The sequence below is a fragment of the Dromiciops gliroides genome, chromosome 6 (genome assembly GCF_019393635.1).
Source record: "Dromiciops gliroides isolate mDroGli1 chromosome 6, mDroGli1.pri, whole genome shotgun sequence".
NCBI classification, from domain to species: Eukaryota; Metazoa; Chordata; class Mammalia; order Microbiotheria; family Microbiotheriidae; genus Dromiciops; species Dromiciops gliroides.
Window position 1 is genome coordinate 243,158,883 of NC_057866.1, and position 9,323 is coordinate 243,168,205.

At 41.9% G+C, this 9,323-nt stretch overlaps 1 pseudogene; it reads right to left on the bottom strand.

Moving 5' to 3' along the window:
* Positions 1-6,947: 6,947 nt before the first annotated feature.
* On the bottom strand, positions 6,948-7,480 carry LOC122732254 (annotated as a pseudogene).
* Positions 7,481-9,323: the final 1,843 nt, after the last annotated feature.

The window sequence follows — 9,323 nt, forward strand, 5'->3', positions numbered from 1 at the left end:
AGTCCACATGAGGAGTATGTCAGCCAAGCAACCACTTTGTGCAACTGGCTTATTCTCCATTACATCTCATTCCTTACTTTTCTTGACCGTTATGAACTATTTAACACTGTTGACCATCTTCTCTTTCTATATATTTAACTGTCTCTTCCCTGGGTTGCTGAAAACAATATGTGTCAGTTATTTATTATTATTTTTTTTTTGCAGGGCAATAGGGGTTAAGTGACTTGCCCAGGGTCACACAGCTAGTAAGTGTCAAGTGTCTGAGGTCGGATTTGAACTCAGGTCCTCCTGAATCCAGGGCCGGTGCTTTATCCACTGCGCCACCTAGCCGCCACAATATGTGTCAATTATAAAAGCTCCCTCACTAATGCATTGTTGGTGGAGTTGTGGACCGAATCAACCATTTTGGAGAGCAATTTAGAACTATGCCCAAAGGGCAATCAAACTGTGCATACCCTTTCATCCAGCAATACACTACTAGGTCTGTATCCCAAAGAGATCATTAAAAAAGGGGGAGAGGACTTATTTATACAAAAATATTTATAGCAGCTCTTTTTGTAGTGGCAAAGAATCGGAAATTGGGGGGATACCCATCAATTGGGGAATGGCAGAACAAGGTATGGTATATGACTATAATGGAATATATTTGCGTTATAAGAAATAATAAACAGGTGGATTTCAGAAAAACCTGGCAAGACTTACATGAACTGATGCAGAGTGAAATGAGCAGAACCAGGTGAATATTGTATACAGTAACAGTAATGCTGTATGATAATCGGCAGTGATTGAATTAGCTCTTCTCAGCAATACAATGATTCAAGATTTTTCCCAAAAGACTCATGATGGAAAATTCTATCCACATCCAGAGAAAGAACTGATGGAGTCTGAATACAAATCAAAGCATACTATTTTCACTTTGGGAGGGGTTTTTTTGTGATTTTTTTCCCCTTTGTTCTGTTCCTTCTATCACAACCTGACTAATGTGGAAATATGTTTTACATGATTGCATATGTAAACCTATATCAGATTGCTCGCCAACTTGGGGAGGGAAGAAAGAAGAGAGTGAAGGAGAAGAATTTGGAACTCAAAATCTTTCCAAAAAATGAATGTTGAAAATTGTCTTGACATGTAATTGGAAAGAATAAAATACTATTAACTTAAAAAATAAAAGCTCCCTGTATACTTTTTTTCCCTGTATATTTTTTAAAAGTTGGGAACAGAATTTTCTGACTTTAAAAAATTTCGTTAGAGCAACATCATGAAAATGTGGGGAGGAGAAGGATCCAGGAGAAGTCGGTTACAGTGCCAAATGCTGCAGAGAAGTGAGGATGGATGGTGATCGGCAAGGACGTTAAATTTGGCAATTAAAAAGTCATTTGGCCACTTTAGAGGGAAATTTCAATTGAATAATGAAGTGAGAGGTTGAATTACAGAGTGTCTAGAAGAGGATGAGCGGAGGAGAAGTGGAATTATTGAGCATAGGCGCCTTTCTCAAGGAGTTTATCCAACAAAGAGGGGAGAGCTATAGGACAGAAGCTAGTGCGGATGGTCAGATTAAGTGAGAGGGTTTAAGGATGGGGTAATTGTGAGCCATAGGGATAGAGACAGTAGGGAGAGATTGAGGATGAGAGAGAGAGAGAGAGAGAGAGAGAGAGAGAGAGAGAGAGAGAGAGAGAGAGAGCGAGCGTGCTGATGTTAGTGGGGTCAATCATCAGGAGATGAGAGGGATAGGATAAAGAGTACAAATAAAAGGCAAGAGGGCAGCTAGGTGGCACAGTGGATAAAGCACCAGCCCTGGATTCAGGAGGACCTGAGTTCAAATCTGGCCTCAGACACTTGACACTTACTAGCTGTGTGACCCTGGGCAAGTCACTTAACCCTCATTGCCCCACAAAAAAAGACTATATATGAATGAATATGTAACCCTCTTTACTACTTAAGCACATCAACTGACACCCCAAATAAAAGGCAAGATCAGGAGAGAGCCTCCTCATCCTTCATAAGGACAACCATCCAACTAGCATCTCTGCCAAGATGGCCTTAGACCCAGTCAGCATTATGTCATTAACATAGTGAGGTATCTCAATATACTTATTTTTTTGTTTTGTTTTTTTGCGGGGCAATGAGGGTTAAGTGACTTGCCCAAGGTCACACAGCTAGTAATTGTCAAGTGTCTGATGCTGAATTTGAACTCAGGTCCTCCTGAATCCAGGGCCAGTGCTCTATCCACTGCACCACCTAGCTGCCCCCCTCAATATACTTATGAAGGGAAACCTTCTTCAGGTCTGCCCACCAGCATGTGGTATGTATGTATGTATGTGTATATATAGATATATGGGAGTGTATATAGATAATGTGTGTAAATATGTGTATATGTGTATATACATGCATATATATATATCCCCATATATATCCCTTTCACATGGTCTCCCTTCAACGCTCCATAGGCATGACAAGCATCCTATGCAAAGACAAGAACACAGGAAATGGAATATTGTATAGAAGGAATAGCAAGTGGACCCATTTGAGTGGAATTAAAAATATATCAAATAATGAAGAACAGGCCTGGAAAGGTAGAAGACTTTAATGTGACAGTTTGAGAGGGGGTTCCGGTAGCCCCAGGGATATGTGGTGAATGTATATTGGACTTTCTTCCCTTCAGAGAGCAACAGGAAAAGAGGGAAAAAAAGCATTGATAAGGCCAATAATCCCATACCACTCACCTTGGGCCCGGGCCAAAAGAAGCTGGCACAAGAAAGTGTTCTGGTTTCCTTCATCCCCATCACTAGAGAGGAAATATCTTTCGCTCCCCTGGGGATCCTATATTGTTTGGTGTTAATTATATGGGGTTTGTATACTTTCCAACATATGGGAAGTGTTCCCATTTTACCCCACCTGCAAAAACCTACAGTTTGCTAACTGCAACCTGTACAAATACTGACCCTTTCCCTCCACAACCTCTCTTGGATGATCCAAATGAGACTGAGGCTTTCGGAAACGACTTAGGCTTTATTGCACATTGTTGTTCAGTCATGATGTCCGAATCTTTATAACCTCTTTTCTGGGGGGTTTCTGTGTGTGTGTGTGTGTGTGTGTGTGTGTGTGTGTGTGTGTGTGTGTGTGTTTGGGGTTGGGTTTTTGTTTGTTTGTTTGTTTGTTTTGGTTTGTTTTGGTGAGGCAATTGGGGTTAAGTGACTTGCCCAGGGTCACACAGCTAGTAAATATTAAGTATTAAGTGGATTTGAACTCAGGTCCTCCTGACTCCAGAGCCGGTGATCTATCCACTGTGCCAGCTAGCTGCCCCTGGGTTGTTTTTTTTAAGCAGAGATACTGGGGTAGTTTGCCATTTCCTTCTCCAGCTCATTTTACAGATGAGGAAACAGGCCAACAGGGTTAAGGGACTTGCCCACGGTCACACAGCTAGTAAATGTCTGAGGTCAGATTTGAACTCAGGAAGACAGGCCTTCCTGACTCTAGGCTTGGCACTCTATCCACTGTACCATCTAGCTGCCTTAGTTTAAATGGAACTAAGGGTATCCTCCTTTCTTGGTGCTGGATTTCACAGTAAAGCTTTATAGTGCCACCATAAGCTGATCATCAAGTGCTTTAGTAACTTTGTGTCTGAGGAGTCATGCCTAAGGGAGAGGGTCTCCTCACCCTCTAACCAACTAACAGAGCAGCAGGCTCTGTGCCTCACCCTCCCACTATTCCCAGAGTGCTTATTTGCATTGTTGCCCCAATCTCCTGATAGGGTTCTACCCAGAAGGTGGGATCTAACCACTTTTGAGCTAGTCTGGCCACAGAATGTGGAAGGGATGGCTGGGGAGAGGAGTGGGGTGGGGGGCGTGTTAGCAAATACATCCAATCTACCAAACTCATTTCCGTTAGAAACTTCAACCCCTCTCTTGAAAATTTCCACAGGGAGGAGGCTGTAACAGGAACTCATCTTTATGGGGACAGATCCATTTAAACTCTCCATCTTAATCGTCTAAAAAGGGACAAAGGTCAGTTTCCATGCAGAGTGTGTCATTGATTCAACTGGCCTCACAATAGTCCTCAGAGAGCCTCCCCAAGCCAATGGAGAGAGTCTCTGCCTTGGCCTTCATTAGACTGCACCCTCTACAATTATTGCTCCAATGATTTATCAGGATCAGGTCCCTGATAAAAGCCCACTCCCTCCCTCCGTTCGCTATAGAAGAAATCCTCCTCCTGGGAGCAATTCTTAGAGGCTAAGCCCAAGGTTTTCTTGCCATGGGTTTCTAAGTCTTCTCTTCACTCTCATTCTCATTCTCATTCTCCTGTCATGGCTCAGCTCTCAGAGTGATGCAGAAAAACCACTGGTTTGGGGGTCTATAATTCCCACCAAAGGCCTATGGGACCCTATGGGTCCCGAGATGTGACCTGCTGGTCCCAAGCTCCCTTCACTTGCATCAGCTGACTCACAACTTCCATTGAACAGTCCTTAAAAGCGGAGAACTCTCTCTCTAGTTTCCAAGGACACTAGACCAGTTTACTTTCAGCCTCATTATGCTACCAGTCCAACTTCTGCAGGATAATCAGCAGCAAACAGGGAATGCTGGGCTTATCACTTGGTTTATAACCTTCCTGGCAGCCTCCTCTCATACCCATTGAACTGTGTCCCATGAGAGTGGAGTCTTGCTCTCTGTTCCACTGAAAGTATTCCATAAATCACAAGAAGGGCCCTTGCATAGAGTGCTATACAATGCCATCCCAATCACCTTGCCCTCCCTTTGTGCAGCACCTTCCCCCACTTAGACCACAATGTGGGCCAGGATGGTTGTATGCAGGGGGAGACTAATCCCTAAAGCTATTCTGATAGGACTCCACCCAGAAGGTGGGATCTAACTGTTCTTGAGCTAGTCTTTGTCCTAATGAGGGGCCGCTAGGTGGCATAGTGGATAGAGCACTGGCCCTGGAGTCAGGAGGATGTGAGTTCCAATCCAGCCTCAGACACTTTTCACTTACTAGCTGTGTGACCCTGGTCAAGTCCCTTAACTCCAATTTCCTCAAATATCTGGGGCCATCTCTAGTCATCCTGATCTTTATCTTGCTACTGGAGGCTGGTAACTTTGTTTGCACAGCCTTCCCTCACCAAATGTCATGACATCATCTCCTGATGTCGTGGAATGACAGGACATGAATGAAGGACAAACAATTTCTATCTTGTTGCTAGAGGAGAGAGTGAGGCTGGTGACTGCATAGCCCTTCCTCACTTAAATCTGATTCATTACAAGTCATGACAGTTGTCATGATGCTCTTCAAGAAGGGACAAACAACAACAACCTTTCCCAATTACTGACTGTCAAAAGTTAGAAGTAAGTCTGCCCTACTAATTCAGGTTCAATGTTGTAATGAAATGAAGCACTCCTATGGCATTCAACAGTTAAGAAAAGACGATTTAGGGGCAGCTAGGTGGCGAAGTGGATAGAGCACCGGCCCTGGATTCAGGAGTACCTGAGTTCAAATCCGGCCTCAGACACTTGACACTTACTAGCTGTGTGACCCTGGGCAAGTCACTTAACCCCGATTGCCTCACCAAAAGAAAAAAAAAAAAAAAGACGATTTAATTATCCATAGCATAGAAAATATCTTCCACAAGGATTTTCTAGGACTTGGGTAGAAATAGTCCCCCGTCTCCATATGGAAACATGTCTGGTCAGCAAGGCAGGGGGTGGTAATTCACATGGCCTTGGGGCATCCGTCAAGTCTGAAGGGCCCTAATTCCACAAGGGTGGGCCTTTTTATGCCCTTAGATGACCAGGAAGCCAAATCAATATGACCAGAAATGACCAAAAAGCTATTAATTGGAAATATAACTTGAGCCCTGGTCTTTGGGCCAACCAAGTCCTGGGGGACAGCTTTGCCAAAGAAAAACTAGCCTAACTGAGGTTGTGGGTGAGGGAGGCACTGAAGTGGGATTAGAATTTCAAGACTCCTGATTCCACATCCAATGAAATTTTCCATTATATCCTGCAACCTTATTTAATTTCATTCTATTAAGTAAAGATTAATTTCAGTCTGGGAACTGTCTTAACATCACAAATTCAGCATTAATGAGGTCCTTAGGTAGGAATACATTGTCAGGTGTATGACCCAAGAGCTAGGAAACGAACACTTTTCTAAATTGATATTTTTAGGCCATGATTAGTGTTGAGTTCAGTTTGGGTCTCTAAGTTTTCAGAGTGATGGTAAGGAACTGGAAAGGAGCCAGAGAAAAGCAATAGAAATGATGAAGGATATGGAAAATGAAGCCTCTAAGAGAGGTTAAGAAAGTTCTGTTTGTTTATCCCAGAACAGGACTGACTTAACGAATGTCTTCAAATATATGGCAGATTATTTTGAGAAGTGTTGGCTGTCTGGCTTTCTTCCATCTCTAGAGAGATGGAAACCAGAGAAAATAGGATCAAAATGCATCAGGAGAACTTCATTAGACTGAGGACAGAACTTGTTGGCTTCAAAATCAGTGACATTCCCATCACTTGTGATCTTTTAAAACATGATCAACAAACGTCTATTGGAGCAGGAAACTGAAGATGGCAAGTTTTTGACGTCTATGAATTTGACATTTTATAAATTCTCAAAAGCAATGGTAAGACAACAATGTAAGCAGAAAGGGCTGAAAACTATAAAATGAATACTATATCATTATAATGAATAAGACCAGTCTTGGAGGATTTTGAGAAAATGGACCTCCTCCCTTCTTTGTAGACATGAGGGAGTATGGGTATTGAATACTGCATATTTTTGTTGAATGGATCTTTTTCCCTTTTCTACATTCATTACAAAGGATTAATCTAAAGGTAGGAGAAGGGGAGGGATATATTTAGAAATAAAGGTAACATTTTTTAAATGAATATTTTTTGTAATACCTAATTATGCTTTAATGACACATCAGCTGATATGCAAACATCATTTTAAAGTTTATGTCAATCATTGTTGGCCTTTCGCAATAAATGGGTGTGAGCCTTATAATGAGAGTTTTCTAAAAATGCTTCGCAACACCTCACGCATTGCTCATGTACAGTCTCAAAGGTGGAATAATTTCCATAATACGGCTCTTCAGTAATAAGTTGTTTCTATGGACCATAGCTTCCAGGAAGTTTAATTTTAGCTTTGCAGTTTTTGATGATTAATTTTCCTATCCGAATCTCTCAGATTGTTTTCATCTATATATAGTATAGATATCTGATATCTATTGCATATAATTAAAGGTGAGGAAATCTCCAGCAATCTGCCTAGCAATATGATTCATAGTAATGCCATATTTCTTCATGAGAGTCTGCCCTTGATAATTATCAGAATGGTTTCTTATTTCATACATAGATATTGCCTCCCTGTCTAGCCTCCATCATTTCCATCATTTCTATTTCCTAAAAACTGCTTCTGCTATTGGTGAGCAAAAAATGTTACCTAGGCATATGAATAGCACAGACTTGGTCCCTCCAAGTCCATTTTTCATTCCTACTTGAATAATTAAAAAAAAAAAGAGCCTGCATGAATATTTGCTATCTGACAAAGACTGATGGGAAACCTAGACAAGTGCCTGGAAGAAATTAGGTTTCTATCAGCACCTCACATTATATGCCAGGATATGCTCCAAATGGATATGTAGATATAGAATGTCTCATCATAATCAAATTAGAGGAGCAAGAAATTATCTTTTAGATCTATGGATAGGGGAATAATTCGTGATAGAATAAATGATAGAGAGGACCAAACAAAAGAAAATGGACAGCTTCTGTTATATAAAATTGCCCTTGGAAGAGTGAGTGTTCCTGACAGGGAAATCAACTCTAATTGGTTAAAAATTAATGAAGAAAATGGATATTACAATGGGAAGAGAGTTTATTCTAATGAGGGGCTGGGGGGACCTCTTACTCATCTCTACCCAGACTGAGGGGATCTAGACAAAGGGATCTACTTTAATCTGTATTATTTATACATCCTTAAGCCTAGACAGTCAACAAAACAATAAGTCAAGCCCTAACTTCTGAGGTGTAAATGCTCATACTGAAAATTTAACAGTTAGGGGGCAGCTAGGTGGTGCCGTGGATAAGGCACCGGCCCTGGATTCAGGAGGACCTGAGTTCAAATCCAGCCTCAGACACTTGACACTTACGAGCTATGTGACCCTGGGCAAGTCACTTAACCCTCATTGCCCCACCAAAAAGAAAGGAAGGAAGGAAGGAAGAAAGGAAGGAAGAAAGAAGGAAAGAAAGAAAGAAAGAAAGAAAGAAAGAAAGAAAGAAAGAAAGAAAGAAAGAAAGAAAGAAAGAAAGAAAGAAAGAAAGAAAGAAAGAAAGAAAGAAAGAAAGAAAGAAAATTTAACAGTTGGCTTTTGCAAGCCTTTTAGAGCTAGTTCCAGCATTACCACCACCACCACCACCACCACCACCCCCCCCAACACACACACACATATATACACTCTAGGGTATAGGAGCCAGCCAGAAGCTTACCTGGTAACCACAGAAAATTAAGACTTATCAGAAGACCTCTAGTATGTTGGGTAGGCCCTCAGTGGAGGATATATGAGAGGTCACGGACAAGCATAGCACTCACTGGATGAGAATGCATCTGCATTGATGGAGGGTTGAAAAGAATCAGAGATTTTGATAAAACCATTTTTTAAAATAGGCCCAACTACTCTCCATTGTCCCACTTATTCATTTCTCTGAGCCAGGACGCAGAGGCTTAATCTTCCTATGTCATCCAAACAGGAAACACGCTAGTGATGAGGAATATATCATTTGTGATCAGGAATCTTTGGGGGATTGGGGATATCTTGGTCCCAGAAGTTTAGACTTTCTGGCTTTGAGCCACCAGAGCCTTTCTTTAATCCTGCCTCCCTTCCATCCTGCTTTCTTGTTTTTAATCTCCAGATTCCAGCTCCAACTGGGTTTTATCTATTTTCCCCAAGGCTTTTTTTTTTTAAAGGTTTCCCATATGCATTTCCTCTTCCTTTTCATACAGAGAATTCCATCAAAGGACTACAGCCCAGAAGGAAAGAGTAACAATAAAGAAATTCTGAAAGGAGTTGAATTTGCTTTGCAGGCCTCATGCCAGCCTCCTAAGTGGAGGTGGAGGCCTCTCCCCTATCCCCTCCTCTGCCCTCCCTTTCCCACCCTCCTCAGCCCCCACCTTCCCCTCTGAAGCCTGCTTGTTACAGATGTTTTCTCTTCACTGAGTTTCTTCCTGCTTTTCTGTATGGCTCTGTTCCCTGGACTTCAGGGGTCTTATGTAAATTTCCTCTGGGTCTCAGCTGCTCTAGACTTGTCAGATCCCTTGATCCATCGCCAACACAA